This window comes from Stegodyphus dumicola, chromosome 1 (assembly GCF_044657685.1).
Source record: "Stegodyphus dumicola isolate Sdum_Otavi_A_Nest chromosome 1, ASM4465768v1".
Taxonomy (NCBI): Eukaryota; Metazoa; Arthropoda; class Arachnida; order Araneae; family Eresidae; genus Stegodyphus; species Stegodyphus dumicola.
The window spans coordinates 263,366,674-263,387,101 of NC_140768.1; the positions used below are offsets into that span (position 1 = coordinate 263,366,674).

Below are 20,428 nucleotides of genomic sequence, written 5' to 3' on the forward strand. Positions count from 1 at the left end.
ATAAGGCCAATAATATAGTTATCAACAATGAATGCATGAACTTCAAAACTTACACAATTAACAAACACATGAACAATGATGTTACATGTATTCATCCTCTGAATTAACTAGTCAGTTTGGGTATTTTCTATCTTAGATGTCACAAAAATTGATCGTGGATTTAATATTTTAAATGTTCCTCTCATAGACATTTTAATACTTGTATTTTTTACATAGAGTGTCATCTTTAGTTTTACAGATATTCATTTGTTCACTTATTACGATTAAGTTTTACAGACAGAACAGATGATACCTGATTACATTAAGTGGTATTTAAGACAGAAACTTACTTATTGGTACTTAACACAGTTGCTAGAAAAATATTACATAGTGAAAGACAGGGTACAAAGTCAGAATCTGAAAACTTATTGACTTACACTAAGCTATTTAATGCTTGAAATATTTATGATTAGATAATATCTTTTACATCATCAATATCTAACAGTGATATGATATACTTTAAGTATACAGTAAAACCTCTCTATAACCTTCCATAATTTTGTACAATTTTGATATTTAATGGAGGTGGTTACTTCACAAAGCATGATTCTCAGTGATAATTAATATCAATGTTTGTATCACCAGAATACTTGACATAGTCACTTAAAGAGGTATAGTTGCTAAGGAAGGTTTTTCTGTACTTCAAACAATGGTTTACATATTTTAAAAAGTATAGTTTTCTGACACTGTTATTTAAAAAGTGTGTAACTCCTTCTACTCTTAAGCATAAAAATTTGATATTTTTATGCTTAAGAGTCATTCATTTAGTTGTAACTTACAGGAAGATATCTTAAATGTCTAAAATGTTTTAATTTATGAAAAACAGCAGTTAGAGTATATTGAAGGGTGCTCCCTGTATTATCAAGGGATATCAAGGGAATCAAGGGATATCAATATGCTTTTACCAAAACAAGCTTTAAGGCATACTGTCAATTACATTTTAAATTCCAGTGATTTTTCAACACTAGTTCAAATACTCTAAGCATATGTTTGCATAAGTTACATAACTTTTGCATCAGCAAAATTTATAACTTAGCAAATATGAACTATGAAAAAAAATATCTGAGCTTACCTTGACCCTTGGATTTACTAAATCTCTGACACTTTTAACGCCACAGAAATTCGATGACCGAAAATACGCGATGATTTATTTAATCTGGTTTTAAAATGGGTCATTTTAAGTTTGGCTATATCAACAACTTATATTACTCAGTATTGTTGGATAGTGAATTTGTAATTCTTTTTCATTCTTGAAATATATACACATGACAGAATTGGAATAAAAATTTTAGGTTTTTCAGATGAACTCATAGATTGAACTAATTTGTTGAATTTTATCAAGTAGTTCTTAAAAATACAACCAACGATTAATTAAAACCAACTGCAATTCAAATGGATACTCTTTGTCAAAAAGGAGCAGTAGAACTTATTTTAAACATTGAGCAATAAATAGTTTTCTGAATATATTTTTAGCGTAACGGCAGTTTCAAACATAATAAAGAGAACAACATTCATTCTAATGAGGATAATTTTGAAAATAATTCACATTAAAATATATCTCAAAGAGATTTTTAAATGAAAAGATGAGACAAAAGAATTATTCTCAAAAAAATACATGTTATCTCAGATATAGAAGAAATTTGGCATTGAGCTGAGTATTGAAATTAATATATGCAACTGACGTATCATTACTTAAATTTCCATGATTTGATATTGAATGCTATAACTATTAAATATTAGCAAATGCATTTTATAATGAACTTTGCACCAAAATTTATAGAAAATTTATAGTAAATTTATATGTAAGTTTACATTGTAAGTACTAGAATGAATGTTGTACCATTTTATTAATATTTTACTTTTCAACAAGCATAAAGGAAAAAAATAGAATTTTTTTTCTTTAATGTTCCTAGTATGTTTCATCATAGTTAAAAATATGTCCAAGTCATGGCATTTCGATTATTGCCTTTTGTAAATGTTGGTTATAATGTAACTTAATAGATGCTTTATAAGTTGGTAAAGACTGTCCTGGATTAAAACTATCTTTAACACAAAAAATAATATACATTGAATACTTTTACAAATATGTAATTGCTATCTGACTATATAATCTTTTAAGGCGAACTTATCGCATGTATTAATGAAATAATATTCCATTTTTAATGTATGTTAAGTTATTTTGTCGAATTTTTTAAATATATTACATTTATTTTTTCTTTTTCGTTGAGATTAATAATAACATACATAGTGTAATAATGCTCTGAAAAATATTCTAAAGCAGTTCACGCTGGGATTAATGATAACATGTATGGAATAATAATGTTACATCTGTCAACAAAATGAAAAATATGAATATTCTAACGCGATATGTTTTAAAAGATATATAAATATTTAACATGAGAAATTATTAGACTATAGATAGAACATTAATATTAAGCTTATTTGTTTTTAAACTAACATATTAACAAATTTCTTTCTGTTTATAAATATGAGCAGTTTAACTGCAGACACCTGCAGATGTAACGAATAAAAGTTGTTATTTTAATAAATGGAACACAAGCTCTGTGATTTGAACTCTAACAATAATTCAACACAGGTTTATTTAGGAGCATTAGAATTATAAGCTAAACATTAAAGGAATTTAATTATAGATAGCCTAAAGAACATAACAAATACATTACATAAAATTAGTAAAATACACGTCAAACACTATTTCGAACTTACCTCGACCATAGCAAAAATAATGGCTAACATTGCGACTATCGTTGAACTCTCCCGCTAAGACGCTGTTTTTCCACCTTCTTCCTGATTGGTTCTTCTCTCTCAGCCGTTTTAAGCCACGTGATCACACGCTACGGACAAAATCCAAGCAAAACTTCTTGAAAAATTCCTGTAGAGTTTACAGTTTCGTTTGGTTCTGTGTTCCTTACAGGTATTTCCTTCGTAATTGTTCGCATTTCTGTAACTATACAAGACTTTTGTCTGTAAACTTCGAGGTTTTTTTTTACAGTGTGGAAAATCAAGCTAGACAATAATAATAACTTAGGAGATCCTGTCGTGTCACGCAGTCAACCAAAAGCCTTTGATCAACTGATTCAAAGAATTTGAATCGATCCTTTGATTCTATTCAAGTTCTTTTATTGAGTTCTCAGGCAATGTACTGTTGAAAGTTGGTACTAGGATGAAAAATTTTAAACATTTATGAAACTTTACTCTTATGAGCTCGAGGCTATACAGGAGATTTTCCTTTTAGGAAATAGAAATCTTTAATCCTTATGGGTTTGCTTGCATGGTGCAAAATTATTAGTGCATAGTACAACACAAAAAACAACAAAATGAAATTAAATAATGTTACGTAATAAAAATAATTAATCCTTAATATAAGTTTTTCAATTAGAAGTATCATTGACTTCTTTTGTGAGATGTAACAATGGTAATCACTCCTTTTGTGTGATTCATAAATCAGTTTTTACTTTGTTTTGCAATACAATACATTTTCTCTTATTAGATTGGATATAGTGAACCACTGGATATTTCGAACTAATTTTTCGATTTCTTGAGGTTCATTATATAGGGTATCGAGCGTAATACATTATCAAAGTTAAAAAACCAATCACAACATGAACTTCAACCACACGAAGCAAATATAATCTATAAGCTGTAATCGTGCTTTATAATTAGTAAGCAAGTTGTAGTCTTGGTTTTCGAAAACGTATTCTTTTCTTCCCTCGTGTTTTAAAAGAGCATAAAAGTTGAGAAAATTCTAGATTAAGGTCATGAAAGACGTTTGTGTGTGAAATCATAATGTAAGATCTAATCATTAAAGACTTCATTCACTTAATAGCACATCATTAACATAGTTTTCTCCTACCTTTCTTTCGTAGTGCTTTCTTTATCTCTGTAGACTTTCAACATTGTTTTTGTTATCATTCGCCTTTGAAGCCACCGCACGATTCCCGTACTGAAGAATGTTGTCTGGCTTAATTTCTTTATACTAAAAGTTGGTATTTCCAAGTGAAGAGGCGCAAGAATTAATTACTCAGAAGGAAGCAATCTTATCTACACTTTTATTTCTATCTTCGAAATCTTATTTGTCTGGCTGCTCCCATTTCTTTGTTTTATTCTCTACAAAATGTTTATTTATGATTATACAGTTTAATTTAAACACAGAGTACACTCTAACTTTAGCCAAGAGACTGTAGCTTTGAAGATATTCAATTACCTTAATTTTAAGGATATAAATTATAGTAGAAATAATTAATTGAACTAAGAGAATGTAAGTATTAAATAGACTACAGCAAAAATAATTAACTCAATAAACTAGTGCAACGTATTTTTAAAAGATATACACGACGCACTTTTTCTTCCGTCTTAAGATGAAGTATTAAAAAAACTGAAGGTTAATTTTTGTGTAATTTATATTTCAAATTATAAATTAATGCTGCTGTAAACGGTTATTATGATCAATCTAACGTAAATTATTGCTTAGAAGAACACGTATATATTTGAAAAAAATCCAATAGCATCAGAAAGTTTTGCTTCGTGGTAAAAAGACAATAATTACATCAATGAAAATTATTCAAAATTCTTTAGTCCTTTAACCAGTCAATCAAAATTATTCAGCCCGCTAACCAGTCTAGCACAACATTTAAGAGATATTTATATATAATAATAGGAATCAAAACTTTATCACTTTATCAATTTTAATCAAAACTTTCATTAAAATCTCCAGACTTTCTTTTGCCATAGATTTGAATAAGCATCCTTTTAAGATTTCATCTGTTTTCAGTGCTTATATTTCTCACAAATTTAACATATCGGAAAGTACTTTTCTCTAAAGCACGTATTTTTAAATTTTGAAAATTACTTTTCCTCCATAATTGCAATATAAGACATTTTTTAAATATCCATCAGCTTTCTGTATATCATTATCATTATTATTATTATTATTATTACCATTATTAGTACAGTACACTCCCGATTATCCGCGGATTGGGTGGCGCGCCCGCCACGGATAACAAAAATCGCGGATAATCCGAAAAAAGCTAAAAACGGGTATAGCAAAAGAGAAAACAGTCATTCCAACTTTGAAAAATCGTTTCATGTACAAGAAAACGTAAAGTAAACAGCAGGAAATGTTTAATTAACGCTTAATATTTTAGTATATCACTCAAAAATAACCTAAAATGCATTTTGTTAATGAAAACACAAAAGTGCTTTGTACTTACGAGAGGCGTCCAGGATACACAGAAAAATTAATACATACTATGTACTGTTTTAATACTGTAATGTATTATGTAATTACAAAAGCATAGCTGTAAAACTACACTTTTTTGAAGAAATTAGTCATTTGTGTTTGCTTCTTACTTTGGAAGCATTTTCTCTTGATCCGATCTTGCATTTTTCGTAGCATAAGTTTCTCGGCCAACTCCGCATCTTCTTGTTCTTCCAAATAGCTCAGCAGTCCATCGATTTGTTGCAAAGCCGCTTCGTGAGTCTTCCGGATCTGCACAGTGGGCTCTTCTTCGCCTTCACTTCGCTGTCCTTCATTCTCGGTCTCTCCCCTTGCTTTCTTCACAATTTCATCATCTGTCAAGCGTTCGAAGCCAGGTTCGTTGACGTCACACTCCAACCACTCGTTAATGTTTTCAGCATCAACGTTCTCACCACCCGGAACTGTTTTCACCATATCGGCAAAAGTCGCCTTGGGCGTGTCTACATTCTCTTTTTCACAACTCAAATGGGTTAGGTTGTTGTTGGCTTCAACTTTAGGCAGGAGTTTTCTCCATAATTTTATGAGGGTTCGCGAAGTGGACGTGTCAGTAAGATTAAGACGAGAGAGGGTGGTGGAGCGGGCACTGCAAGGGTGAGTAAGAAATCACTTACTCATCAGGGGGGAAGGTTCCGAGAAGGCCTGGGATATTTTTGCCATAAATAAGCACGATGTTAGCAAATTTAACGTTTCACTCAGTTTTGTGAACATTTTATTTTCTTTGCTTTACGTTTGTAAAAAAAAAAAAAAAAAAAAAACTTTGTGCGGCAGGCGCGGCGCCCGCGGATAATCGGGAGTCTACTGTATTATTAACTCTTGCTCCATTTGCTCTGCGTAAGGGTATATATCTGTTCTGTTGTGAAAACCTGTATATTCTGTTTTACGTTTTGACGCAATGATAACCAGAAAAGACAGCTTTACAGTCCCGGTCACGTTGCTTAGCCACATTTGTCAACATTTGTGCATTGGCGAATATGTTGCAATTAGCAACTAATTAGGAACAGCCGCTTGAAGGAAAAAAACCGTTTATTTCAAGCTCCTAGTATCATTTAAATCAAATTATCTTTGCAGAAAGAAAGACACGGATACTAACGTAAGACAGCACTCACAAGCACAAGATTAAACAGATGAAAAATTCCAAAGTACCGTATTTATTTCCACGTGAACACACGCTTCCGCTTCTCCATTTTTACTCCTGCAGCTGAAAGGATGGTTCTATTTAACCTTAGAAAGTAGTTCTGCAAATTTACGCAATTTACACTGATTCTTATTTCTATAGCAACTTTAACATTTGGCTCTCAATGACCTAAGAAATTTAAATGTTTTGTTTTTTAATCTGATTTTGTTTTTTAATGTTTTGTTTTTAATTTGTAAGCTATTTTTTGTCTATTTCTACTAATTATATATTAATTATCATTTGTATATTCTCTAGTCCCTCCCACAGCTTGTTTCGAAACGTTCTTATTTATTGAAATTCACCATTTCAAGGAACATGATATTTTACATATAATTGTGATTTTATTTTATTTTGACTCAGTATCAATTATTATTTAAAAAGGAATAAATGTAAAGGTAATCATATTAAGACTATATAATGTATTTAACGTTAAGAATCAAACACCACAATTTCTACTTTTCTAAATAATCATACATTTGTTTATACCTTTGTTGTAAAATACAACAGTCTGGCTTTTAAACACTTTCTTTTAAATGTAGTACAAAAAGAGAAATGTTATTAAAACTTTTTGGAACTGTACATAATTAACTTTAAATGAAAAGTTTCTGTCTCTTGAAATCGTTTTTATCGTACCGTTAGAGACAGGAATAAGAAACAATATACGCTTACTTCTTTTATTTGTTGATACATACTCCGTAATCTGTAGTCAGTCGATACATCTGGATTATGGAGTATCGTACATTTATGTTAAAAGTTACTGCTTTCCGCTGACTAATATTTATGTCTATCACTCACAGGCTTAGATGTCTCACAGGCTTAGATGGGAAGAAATGCTGTTCCTACATATTCCTCCTTAACCCTTTCGCCATGAAAATTAAGACCGAAGCATATAAGTAAGGATTAACGAGTATTATTATAGCCCAATAGAAATGAACAATATATCACGAAAAACTACCTTGGACACTTTTTTGAACAAATTCTGAAGGAGTCTGTAATATAGAAAGAAGCTTCTTTGAAGATAATCCTAGTCAATTTCCTTATCACAATTAGGCGAGTGCAGCTAACCGATTTCTACAAGACAAATCCGAAGCGTGAAATAAACAAAACAAGCAACAAAGAAAACAAGAAGCTGATTTAGGGTCAATAGTCCATTCAGGGTCCATATCGGACTTTGGGGAGAAAGTCATTCGCTGGGTTTTATGTCGGACACCCCGACGATTAGAGTGTCCATAAAGGTCCAACGCAAAGTGTGATCACGATGACAAGCCACCCTCGTAAAGTTCCCGTGACGTTGTCTGCGGCAGACACTTATTGGCAGAACCGAAGTGGTTTCCAGATACAATGTTCGGCATTGGGGATGATTTTGTAAACGGTAAAGTTGGTAGATTTGTTTTTTATGCCTTGGAGTTTAAAGCTTTGTTTGGTTGAGAGAGAGTACTGAATAATATTCTCAACGAATTGATAGTAAAATACAGCAGAAAATACCAAATTGCTTTGCATTTAAGATCTTATGATTAAAGATTATTTGCAGACTTTCCCTAAATCTCGCAGTTTCACGATATTTCACAGAATATCTAGTTATTTCATGAAATAACTGATCAATCAGTTAGCGGGTATAATAAATTAAAATCCACAATTTAACTAGCTATTATTTAACTAGTCTCATAGAATAAAGAACTTTGCCTCGTCAAAGTTAAAATATCCGACATGATTCCTTCTTCCTTTTTTAATATTAGCCATAGTATTGCGATTCACAGAATGATTTATTTTAAATTAAGTTCCGAATTCAAAGGTTGTAAAATGAGAACCACTGGTTAGAAATAGCAAACCATTTTCAACACACTATAAGTTACAAAGTGCTGTGACATTAAGTTTCATGCTTCGTTTAATAATATGGAAAGTATTACTTTTATTTGCATATCAAAATTTTTAAATTAATATTTTACATGTTGAACTAATAATGTTCCTAACTCCTTCATCTATGCTGAATGTAGAGGAACATATTGAACTGTATAGCGACTTATTGCGAGTTCAAGTATTTAACGACAAAATCCAGAGAAGGGTTAAAATATCATTTTATTCATTCAAAGGAATTATACAGATAGCCCCTTCTCTGGCTTACAGGTCTCTACTTGTGCTTTTAAATCAAGATAAGAAAATGAAAATAAGAAACTAATCTAATACTGAGCCAAAGCTAGGCACAATTTACCTAACGTAGTTGGCCCTTAATTAAATTAGCCGGCGATTATCAACAGGCGCGTGCAATACAGCCGAACATAGTTGGCTTAGTAATAAAATAACCTGACGGAAAACACGCGCCACTAAAGACTACTAAGCCCTCCTACTGAAGTAAGCTGAACCTGTAAGGACTTTATTTTATTCTAACAAATTATTTTTAGTTTTACTTTGCTTTCCCTCCTTATTTCAGATTCCTGCTAGAATGTAAGTTTTAAATGATATATTGTGTTAATCTAAGCGTGTTTCAGAAGCAGAATTTAAGCTGCGTTTCAAGAGTTCGTGAGTAGTAGCGGAGTTAGTTCCAAGTTTAAGCTGTGTGTTTGAAATTAGCTCTTTACTCGGTGTTAGACACGTTTTAGTTTCTACTGATATTCCTAACCTCGGCTTTGCTGAGTGCAGCCGTTCAGCGTTTAGTTAAGCTAAAGAACCAGTCGTTAGCTCCATTAATTTAATGTGCATTTTACATTTTTATTTTTCTCTAAATTTAGTTAGCCACAAGTGGTGGTGAATTGTAAGCACAGAGTGCGTACATCTGTTAATTTAGTTTAAATTAAAAGGTTATTTAAAACCTGCTTCTGCAGTATTTATTCTTCAAAGACATAGCAAGTATTCGCTACTTCGTCTTCTACTATGTTGTATATGCTACCAAAAAGAACACGGAGGCTCTATAAACCTTCCTTAAATACTCCTTTTACCTCATTTACACGTAACGCGGTACTAAAAACTCATTCCAGTAGGGAGCTGTAAGTGGGAAATAGACTTCTAAGACTATTAGCCGAACATTCTTTTTTGCCAGACGCAAAAAATCAAAGAGAAACACATTTATTTATCCTTTCTACTGATTCGTGATTTTATTACTTCGTTTCAACCTCGTAATGAGGTGCTAGATGAAAACACAAGGTTAAGTAAGGCCTTTACGAGGCATAATTTGCTCAAAAACGTGAAGTGAAAATATATTTTGTTCGAAACGTAATTAGTCTTTTGACATATAATGTTTAGAATTTTGGAAGCCAAAGATGTAAAGAAGATCTGGAAATTATATTTTAATGAAATGAATGATTACGGGGAAAAAACCATCTAAAGAATACTGGAAATGCAAGCTAAAAAGATGAAATTAATGTCCGTTAATCTCATTCGGAAACCTATGTTGAACTTATATTCTATATCCCAGTACGTGAAGATGACAGAGGAAAAGGTTACTCAGAGACATTCAGCTGTTAACATAAAAATAACCGAAGACAGATTTTTTTAGTTGAGAAAAAGAATCAGACCTCATGAAACAGCTTTATTTACGATCAGCATCGGAAAATAATACCTCAACATCTCTAAACAAAATTCACTATCACCGAAGAAGTGACGAGTATTGAGAAATCGCTCAGGTCGGCAGCTATAGAGCTCAAAGTTTAAGTTCTGCTCAGGGACTTAAAAATATTCATGTAAAATGCAGTGTATCATCAAAACATTGTATTTGCTTTAAAAATAATATTCGATGCAATTTTAAGGACTATTTTAGTAAGCCCCGTTGTACAGAGGGTGTTTATATGTTTATAGAACGATTTCGGGGCTGTTTAATTAATGTTTAAAATGTAAAGAGTATTTTTAAAATGTTCGATTCAATTTACTATTTTCTTGAACTATAAATCCTCTTTGTGATTTCCATGATAGAAGGGCTTCTTGTATTTGCACTTCTTGTACTTCTTCAATGACAGAGGTATTGAATTCCATTTCTTTTCCACTATTTTTCAAGTCTTTCTATCGTGGTGAGTTAACGCTTAGAAGCAACTCTTTACAAGAGACCAAATGCACAATTGTCCATTGATGAAACATCAGGGAAATTCGCTGGAATGTGTTAAAACGATACATATGCAATACCTGTAAGAGTCTTCATTTTTTCAAAGGAATGCAATAGCACTCTTCGAAGAATGATTTCTTGCTTTGTCTAGTACATCTGCGTACATATAATACGTTTGAGTATATTTTTTCGACTCTTCTTATTTTTAATTTCCCATTGTAAAAGGATCCTGAGACAGTCATAAATCCTTTACTGAAACTTTCTTTTCATTCACGGAACTAGGTTTGTACATTTCTATTTCCTTGTATGAAGTACTATAATCGCGAAGAATTTCGGGTACCATATTTCAATGTTGAAATTTTGTATATAGGACTGCTATAACATCTGTAATTGTGCAATCGGCAATGACGTGTATATATATATGTAATATTAAAAACACAAGGAAAATGAAAAAAGACGGAGCAGTGTCGATGCGTGCTTAGATTCATATTGATGAAGAAGAATTTTGATTGCGTAGTATTTAAAGAACTTGGCAGTCGAGGCAGTTTTAATTCCATTTTTATTTCCAATTGATATTTGTGGCCACAATCACTTGGCACTCTAGTCGTGCCTTTCCACAGAAGATTTACATTTTTGATATTGTTAAGATAGAAAGCAAGCCAGCGAAATTACATCTTAGCACAGTACAGAGCAAAAGCTGAAGTGCGTAGTTATGAAAGATGGAAGCACGCGAAGAGAAAAGTTTTGAAGACACAATAACACGCCGAATAAATACTAATTCAGAAATCAAACAACAAAAATCAGCGTGCGGTTTTGCAGCTGAAGATGGTGGTTCGGTAAAACCATCGAAACTAGTCCTGTGAAAACTTTGTAAATATAACGCTGATTCCTGTTGTTTGACCTCTGAATTAGAAAAGTTTTGGTTTACAATTCGGTGATTGGTCGTCAAGAGGCATATGGTATTAACGGTTACGTAAGATCGCATGATTAATTTGAATGACGCAATGCAGATAAGTTATTACGATTTTAGAATAGAGAGGAAGAATTAATGTTTATAGTTATATTATAATTCTGATTCATATATTTTTATCTTACATATTCCCCCCTTCAAAAAGAAAAAGGCGTAGAACGCTGATTCCTGTTGTTTGACCTCTGAATTAGAAAAGTTTTGGTTTACAATTCGGTGATTGGTCGTCAAGAGGCATATGGTATTAACGGTTACGTAAGATCGCATGATTAATTTAAATGACGCAATGCAGATAAGTTATTACGATTTTAGAATAGAGAGGAAGAATTAATGTTTATAGTTATATTATAATTCTGATTCATATATTTTTATCTTACATATATATATATATATATACATATATATATATACCCACGCTCCTTACATGGTTTAGAAGTGTTTAATCGACCTTTATTTTCGCAACCGTTCATCGTAGTCATATATTTCCAATTACAGAAGTGTTTTAAATGATGAATTTAGGGTAAACAACAATTTAAAATAAAATCTAATTTTTGACAAATAACAGCATTTAACTTTCAATTCGGTATCCCGGTTTCTATCTTTATATCTTGGGCTAATATTTGGGAAGAATTTACACTCCTTATGAAAAAGTAAAATTCTGAGAAGTTTGACTCCCCTACGACAAAAATTAACCGGCATATTTAATTTTAAAAAATTTGCAATTTGTGATGTCATTTTCAACTTGCATGAGGAATCGGTTAATAAACTTAAACCTTTTCGAAGGAAAAAAAGTTTAAATAAAATGCAGCAAAAAATGCGCATAATTTAATAGGCCTTACAAGGAAGTCATGTGGTGTCCATATCAGAATTTTTTCTCTTCGTTTCCGATAATAAATAAATCTTTTTATGAAGCATCCTTTATGTAAATCCATTGCTTCATCAAGCATCAGAATGTATTTCTAATTCTCTTCTGCTAAAGAATTCTACAATGTGTTCTGATATAGGCCACATGCAACGACAAAAGTTAGTGAACATTATGCTTTTTAGCTTTTTTTAAGTTTTAAATCTTATTTTATTTACTGTTATTACAGATGTATTTAAAGTGTAATTTATGTCTATGTTAGTGGATTTTTCTCTTGTTACCAGTGATTTAACTTTAGAAACAGTGAAACATTATGCATGTACCCTTTTCGGTTATTTATTTGGGGTCTTCTTTCCATGTGGAAGTAATGCTATTGGTTTTTCATTTTCCGATTAATAATAATGCTTATTTTGCACTCCGAAATTTTAACTTCATGTATTTCTCAACGTTTTTGAATTATGGAATAGGAATATTTCTCTTCGGAAAGCGCCAAATCATATACTTTACTCCACAGCTTGTTCATATGCCACGTTTTGAAAGAAGAAGAAATTTAGAAGAAGCAAACGATTTTTATCACTTCAAATAATAAGCAGTTACCAGAAATTTTTATTCCAAAATATTTGCTTTTTTTAATTCTATATCGAAATCGTTCTAAAATGTGTAAATGCCCTCTGTAACAAGCAATTTTATTGTCTTTTTATGTATTAATAACATTTTGTATGCAGTGTAATTTAGTTAAATTGCTTATTTTTACATTTTAACTGGCTATCGTTAATTAATTTGTTAAATAGTTATTTTGTAGAACTAGTTAATTTGTATAATAACTAGTTAGTTAATTTGTAGAATAACTAGTTATTCTATGGAATAGCCAGCCAAAATGTAGAAAGATTAAACTATTATGCATGTTACAAATTTGATCAGATATTTTCTGAAATAGCTAGATATTCTATGAAATAACTGAATTATTCACATTAAGGTATATATAGATTAGTTTATATAACTAGTACCTTACCTATATCTGCATATTTATGTGCTTTTCTTCAAAAGAGTTTCCTTTGCAGTTTGAGCAATCGTCTTAGATGGTGTCTCATGCTATGATAGTGTCATAAAGGCCAAAACAGAGGCATTTCTAATTCAAAAAAGGATAAAATAAATGCAGTGCAGAAGTAATAATTAAATTTATTCTTTGTATAACATTCATTGCATAGGTTATAACAGCAATAATCAATCAGAATGGTACAAATTATATCTACACCGGAGTAAGGGAGATTAGTTATTTTACTAACTGTGACTCAACTATTTTTATCAGTTTGATCAAATATTTTAACTGAAAAACTTAAAAAGAGAGTAGCATCTACGTCCTTTGATATATTTACGCAAACAATGCGACAGCATCAATTCAATTCTGCTTTTATCTTCTAAATACAAAACAAATTCATGCAAAAAAAATATTTTACTCTTCAAAATATAAATCCATACCTAAACTTTATTAAAGCTAACATAAACTTTACTTTGCATTTAGAAAAGAAAATAGGATTATTTTTAGAAAATAACTCAACCAATACTGATGACAGCATATAACTGAGTACCGGTTTTAAGCTTTCATTATTTTTTCAACTATATAATTGCTATGTAATTAGATATAAAAACGACTCCTGCCTTATGTTCATACATCACACTGCCTAACTGTCGCAAGCATACAGTGACACACAAAGTTTTACTGAGCAGTAGTTTTACTGAGCAGGCTGTCAATTTCTCTGCTCCAATGAAGATCCGTGAGTGCTTGTACTCTGACATCACGTTCATTATTTATATTCACATCAGGATCTAACTAAACACAAAAGCATAAAACTATGCGTTGATTTATGGAACTGTGGTGACTTCAACGCTAACTCTGCAGATATCGCTTGTGTTCTCCAGTGTCGCCAACCGTTTTTCAAACGCATCCTGGACGCTGATTTAGTCATGTCTGTTTGGCAACACGTCCCAAGTTACGAATAGAAATGGAACACTTACACCCTTCAGAAGAAGAAATGTTGAAAGAATTCGAAGATCTCTCATTGGATTTAGAACCTCGCTTTAGTCTAAATTTGGAGCAACAATTAATCTATTATTCTCAGTCAACTTTACCTTTAGTCCATTTGTTAGAAAGACGTACAATACGTAATTAAGTGAACAGTTTCCGTAAACAAGGTGTTCTTTCAACTGCTGGAAAATATAAATTTTCGGTGAAGCACGTTTTAGTTTTACATTACCTCCATTAATATCTTTTGTAAATTTTACATTACTCTTCCTTTGATATGTTTTTTAAATTTCATATTCTTTTCTCATAAAAATATTCCACTTAAAAATTAACTAACGTTTAATTAAAAAGAAACTTCGGCTCTTAACATATAAATATTCTTTAGTCGAAATACATTTCTAAATATATTTAGAAATTTATAATATATTTTCTATCTGATTCCAGCATGCCTTCGTGATGTGACGGTAGCACTCGCGCGTCTTCGAGAGGCATTCGTGTCCATTGCCCGTTTTCACGTTTCCTGCTTTAAAAACCCCTAATGACTCTACAAAGGTATAGTGCTTAGTCATTCGTATTTTCTTCAGTTATTAAAAGTACCATTTTTATATATTTTCTTCAATTTGACTGGTTTTTAAAATACCACAATTTAATTACAAACTTATGCTTTAAAGACTCGCTGATATACTGTTTCCTACATTTTAGGATAAGCAATTTACTTCTCGCAGGTTCTAAAGTAATGTTCTTATCGTTACATCTTCTTTAAATATGAATATGAACTTCTCTCATCTGTTTCTTTCAAATATATGATTAACATCTATAATTAGTTTTTTATGAATAACTAATTTGTTGCTTTTATAATATTAGAAGGCTTTTTGGTCTTATTTTAATAATTCTGTTACAGAAGAAATTGGTGAGATTTTGTTGAGTTTCTGTTTATTTCAATTTTACCGAAAAGTATCGAAAATGTATATTTGTACAATTTAGCATTCAAACTCCAGATAATTAAAAAGCTATATACAAGTTGGAATAGCAAAATGTTAACTGCAATGATATTATTAAAATTAACCTGTTCTATGAATTCTTTAAATACCGAGAAAATAATTTCTTATGGGAGGTTCCCCCCCCCTACACACACACAGCCTATGATTGAAATCTGGCGATGATCAATTGGCTGTTATCGAAGGACTGTGACAAAATCACAGCTTTTTCTGCCCCTCTCCTTAAACAAAAATGCTATAAAATAATGTCACAATGATATATACGGAATTAAATAAAAGCTATGGGTTTCTTTTTTAAATAAAATTTTAATCCTAATATTCTCAGGTTCTATTTTGCTAATTTTTATATTAAAAAAATCTTTGATGAAATTACAGAGTTTCATTTAGTTTCTGTTATATAGATATTACAGAAACAATTCTTAATCGGAAAGTACTCATTTTTAGGTCTTAAATGCTTTTTTAGATATTTACATTTAGAAAACGAATCTCACATCAAGTACCACATGCAGAAAATTGTGGGGAAACCTTGCAGAGGTTTTACAATACTTAGCATCGCGATCTTGAATCTATATTTTGGAATAACTGCAAAAATTCAAAGCCACCGTCCTAGAACCACGCTATTTTGCCTTCCCAAGCAGTAGCACAAAAAAAAACTCGGCATTGTTTCTGTCTCAAGTGCAGAATTCTTCTTTATTTATGCCATCTCAATTATAATTTGATTAACATAAATATTTTCATTAAGCCTTTTGATGAAATAGGCACAGCAAGACCTATAGAAAGAGCTATAGAAATCTAATTGTGATTTTTTAAAATACTTTATCTCGTGTAAAAATAAATCTCCCCCTAATTCAGCATCTACTCTAAGATAATTCATTAACTTGTGATTCTTTATCTTACCGATGACCGAAAGGATAAGACAACAAAAAGTTCGTCTATCGTCTTGAGCTCCAGTACCAAGGAACGGGTTGACTGCATAAGCAGTTTCGTGATTTACTCTACATGTAATGTAAATACGAGCCTGTGCTCCTTCCGCAGCCTGAATATGAGCTAGTTCCTACTTTTTACGTACTTCTTTTTGTGGAAACTTTTACCTTCTAAGGAGGCATTCTTTCTTTAAACAGATAATCGCAGTGAGCTTTCCGGGATTCAATGTGTCATCCCAAAATACGCTACCCAAGATTGATCACGCTGCCCGCCTGCCTCTAGCTATGCCACGGTGTTATGATAATCAGTGTTACGATCAAAAAGCGTCGCAGAGATAATATGCATTGTGTTGTTACCAGTTTTATTTCGTTATTTCCGAAATTTTGCTCAAAATTATTTTTACTTCGCATATTAATCTCAAAATGTAGGAATTGGAAACTGTTAGACTTAAGTATAACTCAGTATATTCTTAAATAAAATATTTTCTTCTGCTATTACGCATTTTTTCTATAAGCCTAAAATTATAGAAGAAAAGAAGCAAAAACAGCAAGGATAACGTAAACATAACTGAAAACCCATTTGTAAGTCAATTTTTAACACAATTATAAAAAAAAGAAGCTCGTTGATATTAAGCGTAAAAATATAGATTTTGGCAACACCTTTAATCAGTTCAGGATACCATTCTTATAATACTAATGTTTCGTGCGACCTACTACAAATAAGCGTAAAATTCGGATAGGGGTTTTTTAATTTTGTAAAAACAGCATAGGGAAACCTTCAGCTAAGGTACCTTTAGGTAAGTTCCTTTAGGTAAGTTCTTAAGAGAATATGCCATCTCTTGTAGATAGAATTCGAAATGCTAAGTCCGATAAAAAAAAAACTGCCTATTTCTTTCCTTTGAAGGCAAAATATCAACCTGCTCTACACTGCTCCCACTTCAGGAAGACTTACCATGACGTGGTCAATAAAAGTAGAAAACAACGCTACTTGTAAGTGGTCTCATTTGTAAAAGGGACAGATCAAAGAAGACGGTGCGGAGACTTCTCATTCTCTACCAATTGAATGTGTATGCTTTTATTCTCCTGACTTTGTTTTGAGTTCGATCGTTAAAAGTCAAGAGGTTTTTTCTTCTCAAAAAGAACAAATTACGTTACGTCCGGCAAACTGAAACGCCGTGAGGCAATGAGTTTTGCAGTAACTAGTTATTTCAGTTTTACGTAACTTTGCACGAATATCACATTAAAGCACTTCTTTGTGGAAAGTCACATTTCTGTGCTATTAGTGCTGAAAATTGTTAGTTTATTTTCTTTTTAAAATTTAAAACGTTTTGTAATTTTTACTTTGTGATATTAGAAATGAACTCGAATATATGTAAGGAAGCTAGTTGTAAAAATTTTTGGAAAAGTGTTTATATGTTTAAATATATTTACGATTCTTGATAATAACTGCTGTTTTTTGTAGCTTAATTAATATTTATTTGTCATGTCCACAAAACAATCATTCGGCAATTTTGTTCGTTCTTGATAATAATTGCTGTTTTTTGTAGTAGAATTATTCATTTGTCATGTCCACAAAACAAACATACGGCAATTTTGTTCATTTTAACTAAATATTTTTTTTTTTCCAAAACTATTCGTCTCTTACGGTTCCTTGGATTTGAAGTAACTTGTAACAGAACTAAGACAAACCGTAGCAATGGAAATGTCAATATTTAAAAACATTTGGTTGTTATGTATAGTAACAATTTATTACTTATTAACAAATATTAGGTATAGTAATTTGGTTATTAGATTACTTGGTATAATAATAATGAATGAAATCAAGCGGTTTACAGTAAAATAAATAAAAAAATTTAAACCAATTAACATAAATATCAGTTTTCATCAGGAGTGCAGTCACAAATAAATGATAGATTTTTTCACTCACACATTTAGCGTGTACCCACATTTATCAAATTAAACATCGTACCCGTTCTTCTTCAAAATTCTTTTCTTCACCCATTTGAACTCTTCTATTTCTTTTTGGAATTTTTTTTAACATGTCCCTTTCCTTCTATATACTTTTCTTTGCGTGTTTCTCTTTAAAAATGCTTTCATATTCTTTTCCCAGTACTTCCTTTCGGGTATGTAAGTTAGAATGACAGGGTTAATTTTTTCGTCAGCTTCTGTCAGACTGCTTCCGTGGTGAAGCCTTAGAGAGAGGTCTTATTTTTAGGGTGAAAAATCGATTTTTCTATTTGGGAGCACGAAAACTAGAATAAAGTAATTTGCATGTTAAAATTTAGAAAAGAAAGTCTAACTATATGAATCAAAATTGAGGCATCCGAGATTTTGTTACAACTTCCCCTATCGTACGGTTTCGGACATTTTGGGGGGATTTAGAAAAAATATTATGATCGTAAAAAAATTAAAACATCTTTTTGAAATTTAATGCGTATACAAAATAAATAGATAAAACCATTTTTATAAAAGATCAATCAACTTCCTTAAATCAAAATTTACGAGATATTTTCTTTTCTATTAACTGTCTAAAGGTAGATTGAGGAAAGAGAAATGAGACTTAGTCGGCCAAATGTAGTTGCTAATGAACTATTATTTACTACATTTTAGTCTGATGCTACTGTAGAGCCTATTAAGGTGTTTGTCCCAAGGAAGGAAATGTGAAAACTCTTCTTCGCTAGGACTCGATCCATTAATTTTCTGATTCCAGACTGCTGTGCTACTAATTACACTATTAGAGTACACCTGAGAAAAGGCAATAATTCTTCATAATTTTTCTGTAAATATTGCTTGCTCTCAAGAAAAGTCAAGAAGGACATTTAAAAAATTCCGGAATGAAAAAATTTCTAATTTTTTTCGATCCTTTAATTTTCTTACTTTTGTCTATTGACTAGCGTAGGCAACAAGGGATAAAATTTAAATTACCTGTGATATGGAATGCAATTATTTAAGAAAAATTATACTATTTTAAAGATTTTGCAAAAAAACTGTTAAAATTTAAAGGTTGTAGGTAGTAATGTTGAATCTACGATTCATGTTTCATATCTGTTGCATTTGAGACCGTCTGACTTCCTTTTATTCAAATACTCGAAAAGAAAAATAAATAATAAGTTCTAAATTTATTATAATCTGAAAACCAGGTTTTGTCTTCCTTTTTATTTTTATTTGTGGTTCCAATTTTAAAAGTACAACTTAAATCATTCTACACTGTAAAATTACAAATTTTGTGATTATTTTGTTTGTTTGTTTTAATTTGTCATCCTTAAATTTTACTCTCTCTGATTGTTATAAATAATACAGTCATAAATCAGCTATCCTTTTCATTGCGGATCTATTTAAAAAATATTTTGCCTATATAAAAAATATTTTATTTAATCAAATGTGTACGGTTTCACAATTTTATAATTTTGTAATTTAAATTATAATTGCCTAAAATGCATCAGCAGCCAAAAATTTAAAATAAAAACCTATTTTAATATAAAATATATTATGTTGAGATACTGGAAATTGAGATTAGGAGTGTTGTATAATTAAAGATATAAATGTTTTCATCTATATCTTAAAAAATAACTCATTAAACTAAAAGCAATACTTATGTGTTTTTAATCCAAAATTTAACATTACTCTTTTAGAAGTTTATTCTTGATATGAAACGAAAAATACTTCTTGTTTCGCTTAGCAAAAAACAAACTTGCTCGAATAAACAGTCATAATGAAATGAAACCATTGTAAAATTTCATAAACTAAATTCAACGAAGTTCATTCAGTGATTCCTTCAGCCACAACATTCAGTACTATCTAGTGATAAGCACCTAATTTACTTTCTCCTGCTCCTCACCCTGTATTGGATCAGCTGGTAAACCGAAAAAATGGTACACCAGCAGAGAACTTCATAATTCATCGGATATATATCGTGAGAAGACGGTATCCTGAACATTTCTCGCACTGGAAATACAGCATCTTGTTATTTATACGCCTCATAAACCCGATTTGGTTCTATCGCCAAAGGTGCGGCTCTGTCTAAGGAGGGTTTCGCAAAGCTTCGACGCGAAAGAGAAATGAAAGAACAAAAAATTTTCTCTTCTTTTCGTTTAAGAGTTGGGTCTATAAAGTAGCTAATAAACCAGAGAGTTAAAC

General features: G+C 31.2%; 1 long non-coding RNA gene across 1 annotated transcript in view; it reads right to left on the bottom strand.

The window, feature by feature from the left end:
- The window catches only part of LOC146999542 (uncharacterized), a 142,638-nt gene that overhangs the window by 94,454 nt on the left and 27,756 nt on the right, over window positions 1-20,428 (bottom strand). Inside the window, exon 2 of the long non-coding RNA XR_015039805.1 lies at window positions 13,360-13,476. This is a non-coding gene — a long non-coding RNA (uncharacterized LOC146999542). The remainder of the gene's footprint in view (window positions 1-13,359; window positions 13,477-20,428) is intronic.